The following is a 16,256-nucleotide window of genomic DNA, read 5'->3' on the forward strand; positions in this document are numbered from 1 at the left end:
TGTGATCATTCTCTGCAACTGAAACTGAGACTCTCAGATCACTTCGTGTCAGCCAACAAAGCAGCAGCAGCTGAAGATGACCAACTTCCTCATGTGTCACAGGGTGATCAGACGTTGCAACAAAAGACATGCAGGTGGTAGAGAGAAGAGAAAAAGCTTACAGCACCTGGTATTCCCAAGAGGTCTTCCATCCAAGTACTAACCACGCCCAACCCTCCTTGGCTTCCAAGATCAGACGAGGTCGGGCATATTCAGGGTGGTGCGGCCGTAAGCAACAATAGCTGTGACAAATGTGCATTATATACGTACTGGAATCATACACTTCTTCTATGTAACCAGATAATTGCAGAGAAAGGCTGACTTGTAGTGGGCACATCTTCTTCCCTGATGTGATTATTCTCTTCAGCTGAAACTGAGACTCTCAGATCACTTCGTGTCTGCCAACAAAGCAGCAGAAGCTGAAGATGACCAACTTCCTCATGTGTCACAGGGTGATCAGATGTTGCAACAAAAGACATGCAGGTGGTAGAGAGAAGAGAAAAAGCTTACAGCACCTGGTATTCCCAAGCTGTCTCCCATCCAAGTACTAACCAGGTAAAACCTTCTTGGTGTCCGAGATCAGACGAGGTCGGGCTTATTCAGGGTGGTGTGGCCGTAAGCAACAATGTCTCTGACAAATGTGCATTATATAGGTACTGGAATCATACGGTTCCTCTATGCAACCAGATAATTGCCGAGAAAGGCTGATGTGTAGCGGGCAAATCATCTTCTCTGATATGATCATTCTCTGCAACTGAAACTGAGACTCTCAGATCACTTTGTGTCAGCCAACAAAGCAGCAGCAGCTGAAGATGACCAACTTCCTCATGTGTCACAGAGTGATCAGATGTTGCAACAAAAGACATGCAGGTTGTAGAGAGAAGAGAAAACGCTTACAGCACATGGTATTCCCAAGAGGTCTTCCATCCAAGTACTAACCACGCCCAACCCTCCTTGGCTTCCGAGATCAGACGAGGTCGGGTATGTTCAGGGTGGTGTGGCCGTAAGCAACAATGTCTCTGACAAATGTGCATTATATAGGTACTGGAATCATACGGTTCCTCTATGCAACCAGATCATTTCCGAGAAAGGCTGATGTGTAGTGGGCACATCTTCTTCCCTGACGTGATTATTCTCTGCAGCTGAAACTGAGACTCTCAGATCACTTTGTGTCTGCCAACACAGCAGCAGCAGCTGAAGATGACCAACTTCCTCATGTGTCACAGGGTGATCAGACGTTGCAACAAAAGACATGCAGGTGGTAGAGAGAAGAGAAAAAGCTTACAGCACCTGGTATTCCCAGACAGTCTACCATCCAAGTACTAACCAGGCCCAAACCTGCTTGGCTTCCGAGATCAGACGTGGTCGGGCATATTCAGGGTGGTGTGGCCGTAAGCAACCATAACTGTGACAAATGTGCATTATATAGGTACTGGAATCATACAGTTCCTCTATGTAACCAGATAATTGCCGAGAAAAGCTGATAAGTAGTGGGCACATCTTCTTCCCTGACGTGATTATTCTCTCGAGCTGAAACTGAGACTCTCAGATCACTTTGTGTCTGCCAACAAAGCAGCAGAAGCTGAAGATGACCAACTTCCTCATGTGTCACAGGGTGATCAGACGTTGCAACAAAAGACATGCAGGTGGTACAGAGAAGAGAAAAAGCTTACAGCACCTCGTATTCCCAAGAGGTCTTCCATCCAAGTACAAACCAGGCCCAACTGTGCTTGGCTTCCGAGATCAGACTAGGTCGGGCATGTTCAGGGTTGTGTGGCCGTAAGCAACAATGTCTCTGACAAATGTGCATTATATAGGTACTGGAATCATACGGTTCCTCTATGCAACCAGATAATTGCCGAGAAAGGCTGATGTGTAGCGGGCATATCATCTTCTCTGATGTGATCATTCTCTGCAACTGAAACTGAGGCTCTCAGATCACTTCGTGTCAGCCAACAAAGCAGCAGCAGCTGAAGATGACCAACTTCCTCATGTGTCACAGGGTGATCAGACGTTGCAACAAAAGACATGCAGGTGGTAGAGAGAAGAGAAAAAGCTTACAGCACCTGGTATTACGAAGTGGTCTCCCATCCAAGTACTAACCAGGCCCAACCCTGCTTTTCTTCCAAGATCAGACGAGGTCAGGTATATTCAGGGTGGTGCGGCCGTAAGCAACAATATCGGTGACAAATGTGCATTATATAGGTACTGGAATCATACACTTCCTCTGTGTAACCAGATAATTGCCGAAAAAGGCTGACTTGTAGTTGGTTCATCTTCCTCCTTGATGTGATTATTCTCTTCAGCTGAAACTGAGACTCTCAGATCACCTCGTGTCTATCAACAAAGCAGCAGCAGCTGAAGATGACCAACTTCTTCACGTGTCACAGGGTGATCAGACGTTGCAACAAAAGACATGCAGGTGGTAGAGAGAAGAGAAAAAGCTTACAGCACCTGGTATTCCCAAGCTGTCTCCCATCCAAGTACTAACCAGGTACAACCTTCTTGGTGTCCGAGATCAGACGAGGTCGGGCTTATTCAGGGTGGTGTGGCCGTAAGCAACAATGTCTCTGACAAATGTGCATTATATAGGTACTGGAATCATACGGTTCCTCTATGCAACCAGATAATGGACGAGAAAGGCTGATGTGTAGCGGGCAAATCATCTTCTCTGATGTGATCACTCTCTGCAACTGAAACTGAGACTCTCAGATCACTTTGTGTCAGCCAACAAAGCAGCAGCAGCTGAAGATGACCAACTTCCTCATGTGTCACAGGGTGATCAGACGTTGCAACAAAAGACATGCAGGTTGTAGAGAGAAGAGAAAATGCTTACAGCACCTGGTATTCCCAAGCAGTCTCCCATCCAAGTACTAAGCAGGTTCAACCCTGCTTGGCTTCCAAGATCAGACGAGGTCGGGTATGTTCAGGGTGGTGTGGCCGTAAGCAACAATGGGTCTGACAAAAGTGCATTATATAACTACAGGAATCATACGGTTCCTCTATGTAACCAGATAATTGCTGAGAAAGGCTGATGTGTAGTGGGCACATCTTCTTCCCTGACGTGATTATTCTCTTCAGTTGAAACTGAGACTCTCAGATCACTTCGTGTCTTCCAACAAAGCAGCAGCAGCTGAAGATGGCCAACTTCCTCATGTGTCACAGGGTGATCAGACGTTGCAACAAAAGACATGCAGGTGGTACAGAGAAGAGAAAAAGCTTACAGCACCTCGTATTCCCAAGCGGTCTCCCATTTAAGTACTAACCAGGCCCAACCCTCCTTGGCTACCGAGATCAGACGAGGTCGGGCATGTTCAGGGTGGTGTGGCCGTAAGCAACAATGTCTGTGACAAATGTGCATTATATAGGTACTGGATTCATACGGTTCCTCTATGTAACCAGATAATTGCCGAGAAAGGCTGACTTGTAGTGGGCAAATCTTCTTCCCTCATGTGATCATTCTCTGCAGCTGAAACTGAGACTCTCAGATCACTTCGTGTCTGCCAACAAAGCAGCAGCAGCTGAAGATGACCACCTTCCTCATGTGTCACAGGGTGATCAGACGTTGCAACAAAAGACATGCAGGTGGTAGAGAGAAGAGAAAAAGCTTACAGCACCTGGTATTCCCAGACAGTCTACCATCCAAGTACTAACCAGGCCCAAACCTGCTTGGCTTCCGAGATCAGACGTGGTCGGGCATATTCAGGGTGGTGTGGCCGTAAGCAACCATAACTGTGACAAATGTGCATTATATAGGTAATGGAATCATACAGTTCCTCTATGTAGCCAGATAATTGCCGAGAAAAGCTGATAAGTAGTGGGCACATCTTCTTCCCTGACGTGATTATTCTCTCGAGCTGAAACTGAGACTCTCAGATCACTTTGTGTCTGCCAACAAAGCAGCAGAAGCTGAAGATGACCAACTTCCTCATGTGTCACAGGGTGATCAGACGTTGCAACAAAAGACATGCAGGTGGTACAGAGAAGAGAAAAAGCTTACAGCACCTCGTATTCCCAAGAGGTCTTCCATCCAAGTACAAACCAGGCCCAACTGTGCTTGGCTTCCGAGATCAGACTAGGTCGGGCATGTTCAGGGTTGTGTGGCCGTAAGGAACAATTTCTGTGACAAATGTGCATTATATAGGTACTGGAATCATACAATTCCTCTATGTAACCAGATAATTGCAGAGAAAGGCTGACTTGTTATGGGCACATCTTCTTCCCTGATGTGATTATTCTCTGCAGCTGAAACTGAGACTCTCAGATCACTTCGTGTCTGCCAACAAAGCAGCAGCAGCTGAAGATGACCAACTTCCTCATGTGTCACAGGGTGATCAGACGTTGCAACAAAAGACATGCAGGTGGTCGAGAGAAGACAAAAAGCTTACAGCTCCTGGTATTCCCAAGCGGTCTCCCATTTAAGTACTAACCAGGCCCAACCCTCCTTGGCTACCGAGATCAGACGAGGTCGGGCATGTTCAGGGTGGTGTGGCCGTAAGCAACAATGTCTGTGACAAATGTGCATTATATAGGTACTGGATTCATACGGTTCCTCTATGTAACCAGATAATTGCCGAGAAAGGCTGACTTGTAGTGGGCAAATCTTCTTCCCTCATGTGATCATTCTCTGCAGCTGAAACTGAGACTCTCAGATCACTTCGTGTCTGCCAACAAAGCAGCAGCAGCTGAAGATGACCACCTTCCTCATGTGTCACAGGGTGATCAGACGTTGCAACAAAAGACATGCAGGTGGTCGAGAGAAGAGAAAAAGCTTACAGCACCTGGTGTTCCCAAGCAGTCTACCATCCAAGTACTAACCACGCCCAACCCTCCTTGGCTTCCGAGATCAGACGAGGTCGGGTATGTTCAGGGTGGTGTGGCCGTAAGCAACAATGTCTCTGACAAATGTGCATTATATAGGTACTGGAATCATACGGTTCCTCTATGCAACCAGATCATTTCCGAGAAAGGCTCACTTGTTATGGGCACTTCTTCTTCCCTGATGTGATCATTCTCTGCAGCTGAAACTGAGACTCTCAGATCACTTCGTGTCTGCCAACAAAGCAGCAGCAGCTGCTGAAGATGACCAACTTCCTCATGTGTCACAGGGTGATCAGACGTTGCAACAAAAGACATGCAGGTGGTAGAGAGAAGAGAAAAAGCTTAAAGCACCTGGTATTCCCAAGAGGTCTTCCATCCAAGTACTAACCAGGCCCAACCCTCCTTGGCTTCCGAGATCAGACGAGGTCGGGCATGTTCAGGGTGGTGTGGCCGTAAGCAACAATGTCTCTGACAAATGTGCATTATATAGGTACTGGAATCATACGGTTCCTCTATGCAACCAGTTAATTTCCGAGAAAGGCTGATGTGTACTGGGCACATCTTCTTCCCTGACGTGATTATTCTCTGCAGCTGAAACTGAGACTCTCAGATCACTTTGTGTCTGCCAACAAAGCAGCAGCAGCTGAAGATGACCAACTTCCTCATGTGTCACAGGGTGATCAGACGTTGCAACAAAAGACATGCAGGTGGTAGAGAGAAGAGAAAAAGCTTACAGCACCTGGTATTCCCAGACAGTCTACCATCCAAGTACTAACCAGGCCCAAACCTGCTTGGCTTCTGAGATCAGACGAGGTCGGGCATATTCAGGGTGGTGTGGCCGTAAGCAACCATAACTGTGACAAATGTGCATTATATAGGTACTGGAATCATACAGTTCCTCTATGTAACCAGATAATTGCAGAGAAAAGCTGATAAGTAGTGGGCACATCTTCTTCCCTGACGTGATTATTCTCTCGAGCTGAAAGTGAGACTCTCAGATCACTTTGTGTCTGCCAACAAAGCAGCAGAAGCTGAAGATGACCAACTTCCTCATGTGTCACAGGGTGATCAGACATTGCAACAAAAGACATGCAGGTGGTAGAGAGAAGAGAAAAAGCTTAAAGCACCTGGTATTCCCAAGAGGTCTTCCATCCAAGTACAAACCATGCCCAACCCTGCTTGGTTTCCGAGATCAGACGAGGTCGGGCATGTTCAGGGTTGTGTGGCCGTAAGCAACAATGTCTCTGACAAATGTGCATTATATAGGTACTGGAATCATACGGTTCCTCTATGCACCCAGATAATTGCAGAGAAAGGCTGATGTGTAGCGGGCATATCATCTTCTCTGATGTGATCATTCTCTGCAACTGAAACTGAGACTCTCAGATCACTTCGTGTCAGCCAACAAAGCAGCAGCAGCTGAAGATGACCAACTTCCTCATGTGTCACAGGGTGATCAGACGTTGCAACAAAAGACATGCAGGTGGTAGAGAGAAGAGAAAAAGCTTACAGCACCTGGTATTCCCAAGAGGTCTTCCATCCAAGTACTAACCACGCCCAACCCTCCTTGGCTTCCAAGATCAGACGAGGTCGGGCATATTCAGGGTGGTGCGGCCGTAAGCAACAATAGCTGTGACAAATGTGCATTATATACGTACTGGAATCATACACTTCTTCTATGTAACCAGATAATTGCAGAGAAAGGCTGACTTGTAGTGGGCACATCTTCTTCCCTGATGTGATTATTCTCTTCAGCTGAAACTGAGACTCTCAGATCACTTCGTGTCTGCCAACAAAGCAGCAGAAGCTGAAGATGACCAACTTCCTCATGTGTCACAGGGTGATCAGATGTTGCAACAAAAGACATGCAGGTGGTAGAGAGAAGAGAAAAAGCTTACAGCACCTGGTATTCCCAAGCTGTCTCCCATCCAAGTACTAACCAGGTAAAACCTTCTTGGTGTCCGAGATCAGACGAGGTCGGGCTTATTCAGGGTGGTGTGGCCGTAAGCAACAATGTCTCTGACAAATGTGCATTATATAGGTACTGGAATCATACGGTTCCTCTATGCAACCAGATAATTGCCGAGAAAGGCTGATGTGTAGCGGGCAAATCATCTTCTCTGATGTGATCATTCTCTGCAACTGAAACTGAGACTCTCAGATCACTTTGTGTCAGCCAACAAAGCAGCAGCAGCTGAAGATGACCAACTTCCTCATGTGTCACAGGGTGATCAGATGTTGCAACAAAAGACATGCAGGTTGTAGAGAGAAGAGAAAACGCTTACAGCACATGGTATTCCCAAGCGGTCTTCCATCCAAGTACTAACCACGCCCAACCCTCCTTGGCTTCCGAGATCAGACGAGGTCGGGTATGTTCAGGGTGGTGTGGCCGTAAGCAACAATGTCTCTGACAAATGTGCATTATATAGGTACTGGAATCATACGGTTCCTCTATGCAACCAGATCATTTCCGAGAAAGGCTGATGTGTAGTGGGCACATCTTCTTCCCTGACGTGATTATTCTCTGCAGCTGAAACTGAGACTCTCAGATCACTTTGTGTCTGCCAACACAGCAGCAGCAGCTGAAGATGACCAACTTCCTCATGTGTCACAGGGTGATCAGACGTTGCAACAAAAGACATGCAGGTGGTAGAGAGAAGAGAAAAAGCTTACAGCACCTGGTATTCCCAGACAGTCTACCATCCAAGTACTAACCAGGCCCAAACCTGCTTGGCTTCCGAGATCAGACGTGGTCGGGCATATTCAGGGTGGTGTGGCCGTAAGCAACCATAACTGTGACAAATGTGCATTATATAGGTACTGGAATCATACAGTTCCTCTATGTAACCAGATAATTGCCGAGAAAAGCTGATAAGTAGTGGGCACATCTTCTTCCCTGACGTGATTATTCTCTCGAGCTGAAACTGAGACTCTCAGATCACTTTGTGTCTGCCAACAAAGCAGCAGAAGCTGAAGATGACCAACTTCCTCATGTGTCACAGGGTGATCAGACGTTGCAACAAAAGACATGCAGGTGGTACAGAGAAGAGAAAAAGCTTACAGCACCTCGTATTCCCAAGAGGTCTTCCATCCAAGTACAAACCAGGCCCAACTGTGCTTGGCTTCCGAGATCAGACTAGGTCGGGCATGTTCAGGGTTGTGTGGCCGTAAGCAACAATGTCTCTGACAAATGTGCATTATATAGGTACTGGAATCATACGGTTCCTCTATGCAACCAGATAATTGCCGAGAAAGGCTGATGTGTAGCGGGCATATCATCTTCTCTGATGTGATCATTCTCTGCAACTGAAACTGAGGCTCTCAGATCACTTCGTGTCAGCCAACAAAGCAGCAGCAGCTGAAGATGACCAACTTCCTCATGTGTCACAGGGTGATCAGACGTTGCAACAAAAGACATGCAGGTGGTAGAGAGAAGAGAAAAAGCTTACAGCACCTGGTATTACGAAGTGGTCTCCCATCCAAGTACTAACCAGGCCCAACCCTGCTTTTCTTCCAAGATCAGACGAGGTCAGGTATATTCAGGGTGGTGCGGCCGTAAGCAACAATATCGGTGACAAATGTGCATTATATAGGTACTGGAATCATACACTTCCTCTGTGTAACCAGATAATTGCCGAAAAAGGCTGACTTGTAGTTGGTTCATCTTCCTCCTTGATGTGATTATTCTCTTCAGCTGAAACTGAGACTCTCAGATCACCTCGTGTCTATCAACAAAGCAGCAGCAGCTGAAGATGACCAACTTCTTCACGTGTCACAGGGTGATCAGACGTTGCAACAAAAGACATGCAGGTGGTAGAGAGAAGAGAAAAAGCTTACAGCACCTGGTATTCCCAAGCTGTCTCCCATCCAAGTACTAACCAGGTACAACCTTCTTGGTGTCCGAGATCAGACGAGGTCGGGCTTATTCAGGGTGGTGTGGCCGTAAGCAACAATGTCTCTGACAAATGTGCATTATATAGGTACTGGAATCATACGGTTCCTCTATGCAACCAGATAATGGCCGAGAAAGGCTGATGTGTAGCGGGCAAATCATCTTCTCTGATGTGATCATTCTCTGCAACTGAAACTGAGACTCTCAGATCACTTTGTGTCAGCCAACAAAGCAGCAGCAGCTGAAGATGACCAACTTCCTCATGTGTCACAGGGTGATCAGACGTTGCAACAAAAGACATGCAGGTTGTAGAGAGAAGAGAAAATGCTTACAGCACCTGGTATTCCCAAGCAGTCTCCCATCCAAGTACTAAGCAGGTTCAACCCTGCTTGGCTTCCAAGATCAGACGAGGTCGGGTATGTTCAGGGTGGTGTGGCCGTAAGCAACAATGGGTCTGACAAAAGTGCATTATATAACTACAGGAATCATACGGTTCCTCTATGTAACCAGATAATTGCTGAGAAAGGCTGATGTGTAGTGGGCACATCTTCTTCCCTGACGTGATTATTCTCTTCAGTTGAAACTGAGACTCTCAGATCACTTCGTGTCTTCCAACAAAGCAGCAGCAGCTGAAGATGGCCAACTTCCTCATGTGTCACAGGGTGATCAGACGTTGCAACAAAAGACATGCAGGTGGTACAGAGAAGAGAAAAAGCTTACAGCACCTCGTATTCCCAAGCGGTCTCCCATTTAAGTACTAACCAGGCCCAACCCTCCTTGGCTACCGAGATCAGACGAGGTCGGGCATGTTCAGGGTGGTGTGGCCGTAAGCAACAATGTCTGTGACAAATGTGCATTATATAGGTACTGGATTCATACGGTTCCTCTATGTAACCAGATAATTGCCGAGAAAGGCTGACTTGTAGTGGGCAAATCTTCTTCCCTCATGTGATCATTCTCTGCAGCTGAAACTGAGACTCTCAGATCACTTCGTGTCTGCCAACAAAGCAGCAGCAGCTGAAGATGACCACCTTCCTCATGTGTCACAGGGTGATCAGACGTTGCAACAAAAGACATGCAGGTGGTAGAGAGAAGAGAAAAAGCTTACAGCACCTGGTATTCCCAGACAGTCTACCATCCAAGTACTAACCAGGCCCAAACCTGCTTGGCTTCCGAGATCAGACGTGGTCGGGCATATTCAGGGTGGTGTGGCCGTAAGCAACCATAACTGTGACAAATGTGCATTATATAGGTAATGGAATCATACAGTTCCTCTATGTAGCCAGATAATTGCCGAGAAAAGCTGATAAGTAGTGGGCACATCTTCTTCCCTGACGTGATTATTCTCTCGAGCTGAAACTGAGACTCTCAGATCACTTTGTGTCTGCCAACAAAGCAGCAGAAGCTGAAGATGACCAACTTCCTCATGTGTCACAGGGTGATCAGACGTTGCAACAAAAGACATGCAGGTGGTACAGAGAAGAGAAAAAGCTTACAGCACCTCGTATTCCCAAGAGGTCTTCCATCCAAGTACAAACCAGGCCCAACTGTGCTTGGCTTCCGAGATCAGACTAGGTCGGGCATGTTCAGGGTTGTGTGGCCGTAAGGAACAATTTCTGTGACAAATGTGCATTATATAGGTACTGGAATCATACAATTCCTCTATGTAACCAGATAATTGCAGAGAAAGGCTGACTTGTTATGGGCACATCTTCTTCCCTGATGTGATTATTCTCTGCAGCTGAAACTGAGACTCTCAGATCACTTCGTGTCTGCCAACAAAGCAGCAGCAGCTGAAGATGACCAACTTCCTCATGTGTCACAGGGTGATCAGACGTTGCAACAAAAGACATGCAGGTGGTCGAGAGAAGACAAAAAGCTTACAGCTCCTGGTATTCCCAAGCGGTCTCCCATTTAAGTACTAACCAGGCCCAACCCTCCTTGGCTACCGAGATCAGACGAGGTCGGGCATGTTCAGGGTGGTGTGGCCGTAAGCAACAATGTCTGTGACAAATGTGCATTATATAGGTACTGGATTCATACGGTTCCTCTATGTAACCAGATAATTGCCGAGAAAGGCTGACTTGTAGTGGGCAAATCTTCTTCCCTCATGTGATCATTCTCTGCAGCTGAAACTGAGACTCTCAGATCACTTCGTGTCTGCCAACAAAGCAGCAGCAGCTGAAGATGACCACCTTCCTCATGTGTCACAGGGTGATCAGACGTTGCAACAAAAGACATGCAGGTGGTCGAGAGAAGAGAAAAAGCTTACAGCACCTGGTGTTCCCAAGCAGTCTACCATCCAAGTACTAACCACGCCCAACCCTCCTTGGCTTCCGAGATCAGACGAGGTCGGGTATGTTCAGGGTGGTGTGGCCGTAAGCAACAATGTCTCTGACAAATGTGCATTATATAGGTACTGGAATCATACGGTTCCTCTATGCAACCAGATCATTTCCGAGAAAGGCTGATGTGTAGTGGGCACATCTTCTTCCCTGACGTGATTATTCTCTGCAGCTGAAACTGAGACTCTCAGATCACTTTGTGTCTGCCAACACAGCAGCAGCAGCTGAAGATGACCAACTTCCTCATGTGTCACAGGGTGATCAGACGTTGCAACAAAAGACATGCAGGTGGTAGAGAGAAGAGAAAAAGCTTACAGCACCTGGTATTCCCAAGCAGTCTCCCACCCAAGTACTAACCAGGCACAATCCTGCTTGGCTTCCGAGATCAGACGAGGTCGGGCATATTATATTCAGGGTGGTGTGGCCGTAAGCGACAATCTCTGTGACAAATGTGCATTATATAGGTACTGGAATCATACAGTTCCTCTATGTAACCAGATAATTGCCGAGAAAAGCTGATAAGTAGTGGGCACATCTTCTTCCCTGACGTGATTATTCTCTCGAGCTGAAACTGAGACTCTCAGATCACTTTGTGTCTGCCAACAAAGCAGCAGAAGCTGAAGATGACCAACTTCCTCATGTGTCACAGGGTGATCAGACGTTGCAACAAAAGACATGCAGGTGGTACAGAGAAGAGAAAAAGCTTACAGCACCTCGTATTCCCAAGAGGTCTTCCATCCAAGTACAAACCAGGCCCAACTGTGCTTGGCTTCCGAGATCAGACTAGGTCGGGCATGTTCAGGGTTGTGTGGCCGTAAGCAACAATGTCTCTGACAAATGTGCATTATATAGGTACTGGAATCATACGGTTCCTCTATGCAACCAGATAATTGCCGAGAAAGGCTGATGTGTAGCGGGCATATCATCTTCTCTGATGTGATCATTCTCTGCAACTGAAACTGAGGCTCTCAGATCACTTCGTGTCAGCCAACAAAACAGCAGCAGCTGAAGATGACCAACTTCCTCATGTGTCACAGGGTGATCAGACGTTGCAACAAAAGACATGCAGGTGGTAGAGAGAAGAGAAAAAGCTTACAGCACCTGGTATTCCCAAGTGGTCTCCCATCCAGGTACTAACCAGGCCCAACCCTGCTTTTCTTCCAAGATCAGACGAGGTCAGGTATATTCAGGGTGGTGCGGCCGTAAGCAACAATATCGGTGACAAATGTGCATTATATAGGTACTGGAATCATACACTTCCTCTGTGTAACCAGATAATTGCCGGAAAAGGCTGACTTGTAGTTGGTTCATCTTCCTCCTTGATGTGATTATTCTCTTCAGCTGAAACTGAGACTCTCAGATCACCTCGTGTCTATCAACAAAGCAGCAGCAGCTGAAGATGACCAACTTCTTCACGTGTCACAGGGTGATCAGACGTTGCAACAAAAGACATGCAGATGGTAGAGAGAAGAGAAAAAGCTTACAGCACCTGGTATTCCCAAGCTGTCTCCCATCCAAGTACTAACCAGGTACAACCTTCTTGGTGTCCGAGATCAGACGAGGTCGGGCTTATTCAGGGTGGTGTGGCCGTAAGCAACAATGTCTCTGACAAATGTGCATTATATAGGTACTGGAATCATACGGTTCCTCTATGCAACCAGATAATGGCCGAGAAAGGCTGATGTGTAGCGGGCAAATCATCTTCTCTGATGTGATCATTCTCTGCAACTGAAACTGAGACTCTCAGATCACTTTGTGTCAGCCAACAAAGCAGCAGCAGCTGAAGATGACCAACTTCCTCATGTGTCACAGGGTGATCAGACGTTGCAACAAAAGACATGCAGGTTGTAGAGAGAAGAGAAAATGCTTACAGCACCTGGTATTCCCAAGCAGTCTCCCATCCAAGTACTAAGCAGGTTCAACCCTGCTTGGCTTCCAAGATCAGACGAGGTCGGGTATGTTCAGGGTGGTGTGGCCGTAAGCAACAATGGGTCTGACAAAAGTGCATTATATAAGTACAGGAATCATACGGTTCCTCTATGTAACCAGATAATTGCTGAGAAAGGCTGATGTGTAGTCGGCACATCTTCTTCCCTGACGTGATTATTCTCTTCAGTTGAAACTGAGACTCTCAGATCACTTCGTGTCTTCCAACAAAGCAGCAGCAGCTGAAGATGGCCAACTTCCTCATGTGTCACAGGGTGATCAGACGTTGCAACAAAAGACATGCAGGTGGTCGAGAGAAGACAAAACGCTTACAGCACCTGGTATTCCCAAGCAGTCTCCCATTAAAGTACTAACCAGGCCCAACCCTCCTTGGCTTCCGAGATCAGACGAGGTCGGGCTTATTCAGGGTGGTGTGGCCGTAAGGAACAATTTCTGTGACAAATGTGCATTATATAGGTACTGGAATCATACAATTCCTCTATGTAACCAGATAATTGCAGAGAAAGGCTGACTTGTTATGGGCACATCTTCTTCCCTGATGTGATTATTCTCTGCAGCTGAAACTGAGACTCTCAGATCACTTCGTGTCTGCCAACAAAGCAGCAGCAGCTGAAGATGACCAACTTCCTCATGTGTCACAGGGTGATCAGACGTTGCAACAAAAGACATGCAGGTGGTCGAGAGAAGACAAAAAGCTTACAGCTCCTGGTATTCCCAAGCGGTCTCCCATTTAAGTACTAACCAGGCCCAACCCTCCTTGGCTACCGAGATCAGACGAGGTCGGGCATGTTCAGGGTGGTGTGGCCGTAAGCAACAATGTCTGTGACAAATGTGCATTATATAGGTACTGGAATCATACGGTTCCTCTATGTAACCAGATAATTGCCGAGAAAGGCTGACTTGTAGTGGGCAAATCTTCTTCCCTCATGTGATCATTCTCTGCAGCTGAAACTGAGACTCTCAGATCACTTTGTGTCTGCCAACAAAGCAGCAGCAGCTGAAGATGACCACCTTCCTCATGTGTCACAGGGTGATCAGACGTTGCAACAAAAGACATGCAGGTGGTCGAGAGAAGAGAAAAAGCTTACAGCACCTGGTATTCCCAAGAGGTCTTCCATCCAAGTACTAACCACGCCCAACCCTCCTTGGCTTCCGAGATCAGACGAGGTCGGGTATGTTCAGGGTGGTGTGGCCGTAAGCAACAATGTCTCTGACAAATGTGCATTATATAGGTACTGGAATCATACGGTTCCTCTATGCAACCAGATCATTTCCGAGAAAGGCTGATGTGTAGTGGGCACATCTTCTGCCCTGACGTGATTATTCTCTGCAGCTGAAACTGAGACTCTCAGATCACTTTGTGTCTGCCAACACAGCAGCAGCAGCTGAAGATGACCAACTTCCTCATGTGTCACAGGGTGATCAGACGTTGCAACAAAAGACATGCAGGTGGTAGAGAGAAGAGAATCAGCTTACAGCACCTGGTATTCCCAGATATTCTACCATCCAAGTACTAACCAGGCCCAAACCTGCTTGGCTTCCGAGATCAGACGTGGTCAGGCATATTCAGGGTGGTGTGGCCGTAAGCAACCATAACTGTGACAAATGTGCATTATATAGGTACTGGAATCATACAGTTCCTCTATGTAACCAGATAATTGCCGAGAAAAGCTGATAAGTAGTGGGCACATCTTCTTCCCTGACGTGATTATTCTCTCGAGCTGAAACTGAGACTCTCAGATCACTTTGTGTCTGCCAACAAAGCAGCAGAAGCTGAAGATGACCAACTTCCTCATGTGTCACAGGGTGATCAGACGTTGCAACAAAAGACATGCAGGTGGTACAGAGAAGAGAAAAAGCTTACAGCACCTCGTATTCCGAAGTGGTCTCCCATCCAAATACTAACGAGGCCCAACCCTGCTTTTCTTCCAAGATCAGACGAGGTCAGGTATATTCAGGGTGGTGCGGCCGTAAGCAACAATATCGGTGACAAATGTGCATTATATAGGTACTGGAATCATACACTTCCTCTGTGTAACCAGATAATTGCCGAAAAAGGCTGACTTGTAGTGGGCACATCATCTTCCTCCTTGATGTGATTATTCTCTTCAGCTGAAACTGAGACTCTCAGATCACCTCGTGTCTATCAACAAAGCAGCAGCAGCTGAAGATGACCAACTTCTTCACGTGTCACAGGGTGATCAGACGTTGCAACAAAAGACATGCAGGTGGTAGAGAGAAGAGAAAAAGCTTACAGCACCTGGTATTCCCAAGCTGTCTCCCATCCAAGTACTAACCAGGTACAACCTTCTTGGTGTCCGAGATCAGACGAGGTCGGGCTTATTCAAGGTGGTGTGGCCGTAAGCAACAATGTCTCTGACAAATGTGCATTATATAGGTATTGGAATCATACGGTTCCTCTATGCAACCAGATAATTGCCGAGAAAGGCTGATGTGTAGCGGGCAAATCATCTTCTCTGATGTGATCATTCTCTGCAACCGAAACTGAGACTCTCAGATCACTTTGTGTCAGCCAACAAAGCAGCAGCAGCTGAAGATGACCAACTTCCTCATGTGTCACAGGGTGATCAGACGTTGCAACAAAAGACATGCAGGTTGTAGAGAGAAGAGAAAACGCTTACAGCACCTGGTATTCCCAAGCAGTCTCCCATCCAAGTACTAAGCAGGTTCAACCCTGCTTGGCTTCCGAGATCAGACGAGGTCGGGTATGTTCAGGGTGGTGTGGCCGTAAGCAACAATGTGTCTGACAAAAGTGCATTATATAAGTACAGGAATCATACGGTTCCTCTATGTAACCAGATAATTGCTGAGAAAGGCTGATGTGTAGTGGGCACATCTTCTTCCCTGACGTGATTATTCTCTTCAGTTGAAACTGAGACTCTCAGATCACTTCGTGTCTTCCAACAAAGCAGCAGCAGCTGAAGATGGCCAACTTCCTCATGTGTCACAGGGTGATCAGACGTTGCAAGAAAAGACATGCAGGTTGTAGAGAGAAGAGAAAACGCTTACAGCATCTGGTATTCCCAAGCAGTCTCCCATTAAAGTACTAACCAGGCCCAACCCTCCTTGGCTTCCGAGATCAGACGAGGTCGGGCTTATTCAGGGTGGTGTGGCCGTAAGGAACAATTTCTGTGACAAATGTGCATTATATAGGTACTGGAATCATACAATTCCTCTATGTAACCAGATAA

At 46.9% G+C, this 16,256-nt stretch overlaps 1 non-coding gene and 36 pseudogenes across 1 annotated transcript; all 37 read right to left on the minus strand.

Moving 5' to 3' along the window:
- Nucleotides 1-154: 154 nt before the first annotated feature.
- Nucleotides 155-273, minus strand: LOC140286717 (5S ribosomal RNA; annotated as a pseudogene).
- Nucleotides 274-929: 656 nt separating this feature from the next.
- LOC140286627 (5S ribosomal RNA) lies at nucleotides 930-1,048 on the minus strand (annotated as a pseudogene).
- Nucleotides 1,049-1,317: 269 nt separating this feature from the next.
- Nucleotides 1,318-1,436, minus strand: LOC140286526 (5S ribosomal RNA; annotated as a pseudogene).
- A 269-nt stretch (nucleotides 1,437-1,705) lies between these two features.
- On the minus strand, nucleotides 1,706-1,824 carry LOC140286881 (5S ribosomal RNA; annotated as a pseudogene).
- Nucleotides 1,825-2,093: 269 nt separating this feature from the next.
- LOC140286649 (5S ribosomal RNA) lies at nucleotides 2,094-2,212 on the minus strand (annotated as a pseudogene).
- Nucleotides 2,213-2,868: 656 nt separating this feature from the next.
- LOC140286651 (5S ribosomal RNA) lies at nucleotides 2,869-2,987 on the minus strand (annotated as a pseudogene).
- A 269-nt stretch (nucleotides 2,988-3,256) lies between these two features.
- Nucleotides 3,257-3,375, minus strand: LOC140286587 (5S ribosomal RNA; annotated as a pseudogene).
- A 269-nt stretch (nucleotides 3,376-3,644) lies between these two features.
- LOC140286527 (5S ribosomal RNA) lies at nucleotides 3,645-3,763 on the minus strand (annotated as a pseudogene).
- Nucleotides 3,764-4,032: 269 nt separating this feature from the next.
- LOC140286900 (5S ribosomal RNA) lies at nucleotides 4,033-4,151 on the minus strand (annotated as a pseudogene).
- Nucleotides 4,152-4,420: 269 nt separating this feature from the next.
- Nucleotides 4,421-4,539, minus strand: LOC140286538 (5S ribosomal RNA; annotated as a pseudogene).
- Nucleotides 4,540-4,808: 269 nt separating this feature from the next.
- On the minus strand, nucleotides 4,809-4,927 carry LOC140286610 (5S ribosomal RNA; annotated as a pseudogene).
- Nucleotides 4,928-5,199: 272 nt separating this feature from the next.
- On the minus strand, nucleotides 5,200-5,318 carry LOC140286545 (5S ribosomal RNA; annotated as a pseudogene).
- Nucleotides 5,319-5,587: 269 nt separating this feature from the next.
- LOC140286612 (5S ribosomal RNA) lies at nucleotides 5,588-5,706 on the minus strand (annotated as a pseudogene).
- A 269-nt stretch (nucleotides 5,707-5,975) lies between these two features.
- LOC140286760 (5S ribosomal RNA) lies at nucleotides 5,976-6,094 on the minus strand (annotated as a pseudogene).
- A 269-nt stretch (nucleotides 6,095-6,363) lies between these two features.
- On the minus strand, nucleotides 6,364-6,482 carry LOC140286719 (5S ribosomal RNA; annotated as a pseudogene).
- A 656-nt stretch (nucleotides 6,483-7,138) lies between these two features.
- Nucleotides 7,139-7,257, minus strand: LOC140286726 (5S ribosomal RNA; annotated as a pseudogene).
- A 269-nt stretch (nucleotides 7,258-7,526) lies between these two features.
- On the minus strand, nucleotides 7,527-7,645 carry LOC140286528 (5S ribosomal RNA; annotated as a pseudogene).
- Nucleotides 7,646-7,914: 269 nt separating this feature from the next.
- Nucleotides 7,915-8,033, minus strand: LOC140286882 (5S ribosomal RNA; annotated as a pseudogene).
- A 269-nt stretch (nucleotides 8,034-8,302) lies between these two features.
- Nucleotides 8,303-8,421, minus strand: LOC140286650 (5S ribosomal RNA; annotated as a pseudogene).
- A 656-nt stretch (nucleotides 8,422-9,077) lies between these two features.
- Nucleotides 9,078-9,196, minus strand: LOC140286653 (5S ribosomal RNA; annotated as a pseudogene).
- Nucleotides 9,197-9,465: 269 nt separating this feature from the next.
- On the minus strand, nucleotides 9,466-9,584 carry LOC140286588 (5S ribosomal RNA; annotated as a pseudogene).
- Nucleotides 9,585-9,853: 269 nt separating this feature from the next.
- LOC140286529 (5S ribosomal RNA) lies at nucleotides 9,854-9,972 on the minus strand (annotated as a pseudogene).
- Nucleotides 9,973-10,241: 269 nt separating this feature from the next.
- LOC140286901 (5S ribosomal RNA) lies at nucleotides 10,242-10,360 on the minus strand (annotated as a pseudogene).
- Nucleotides 10,361-10,629: 269 nt separating this feature from the next.
- Nucleotides 10,630-10,748, minus strand: LOC140286539 (5S ribosomal RNA; annotated as a pseudogene).
- Nucleotides 10,749-11,017: 269 nt separating this feature from the next.
- Nucleotides 11,018-11,136, minus strand: LOC140286611 (5S ribosomal RNA; annotated as a pseudogene).
- A 269-nt stretch (nucleotides 11,137-11,405) lies between these two features.
- Nucleotides 11,406-11,529, minus strand: LOC140286732 (5S ribosomal RNA; annotated as a pseudogene).
- A 269-nt stretch (nucleotides 11,530-11,798) lies between these two features.
- On the minus strand, nucleotides 11,799-11,917 carry LOC140286883 (5S ribosomal RNA; annotated as a pseudogene).
- A 269-nt stretch (nucleotides 11,918-12,186) lies between these two features.
- Nucleotides 12,187-12,305, minus strand: LOC140286531 (5S ribosomal RNA). Its single transcript, XR_011911316.1, has one exon. It is a non-coding gene; the product is annotated as a 5S ribosomal RNA (ribosomal RNA).
- A 656-nt stretch (nucleotides 12,306-12,961) lies between these two features.
- LOC140286655 (5S ribosomal RNA) lies at nucleotides 12,962-13,080 on the minus strand (annotated as a pseudogene).
- A 269-nt stretch (nucleotides 13,081-13,349) lies between these two features.
- LOC140286686 (5S ribosomal RNA) lies at nucleotides 13,350-13,468 on the minus strand (annotated as a pseudogene).
- Nucleotides 13,469-13,737: 269 nt separating this feature from the next.
- Nucleotides 13,738-13,856, minus strand: LOC140286540 (5S ribosomal RNA; annotated as a pseudogene).
- Nucleotides 13,857-14,125: 269 nt separating this feature from the next.
- LOC140286837 (5S ribosomal RNA) lies at nucleotides 14,126-14,244 on the minus strand (annotated as a pseudogene).
- A 269-nt stretch (nucleotides 14,245-14,513) lies between these two features.
- Nucleotides 14,514-14,632, minus strand: LOC140286756 (5S ribosomal RNA; annotated as a pseudogene).
- A 269-nt stretch (nucleotides 14,633-14,901) lies between these two features.
- LOC140286646 (5S ribosomal RNA) lies at nucleotides 14,902-15,020 on the minus strand (annotated as a pseudogene).
- A 272-nt stretch (nucleotides 15,021-15,292) lies between these two features.
- LOC140286894 (5S ribosomal RNA) lies at nucleotides 15,293-15,410 on the minus strand (annotated as a pseudogene).
- Nucleotides 15,411-15,679: 269 nt separating this feature from the next.
- Nucleotides 15,680-15,798, minus strand: LOC140286564 (5S ribosomal RNA; annotated as a pseudogene).
- A 269-nt stretch (nucleotides 15,799-16,067) lies between these two features.
- On the minus strand, nucleotides 16,068-16,186 carry LOC140286823 (5S ribosomal RNA; annotated as a pseudogene).
- Nucleotides 16,187-16,256: the final 70 nt, after the last annotated feature.

This window comes from Leuresthes tenuis, unplaced genomic scaffold, assembly GCF_036924035.1.
Source record: "Leuresthes tenuis unplaced genomic scaffold, fLeuTen1.0.hap1 SCAF_98, whole genome shotgun sequence".
In the NCBI taxonomy this organism is placed as follows: domain Eukaryota; kingdom Metazoa; phylum Chordata; class Actinopteri; order Atheriniformes; family Atherinopsidae; genus Leuresthes; species Leuresthes tenuis.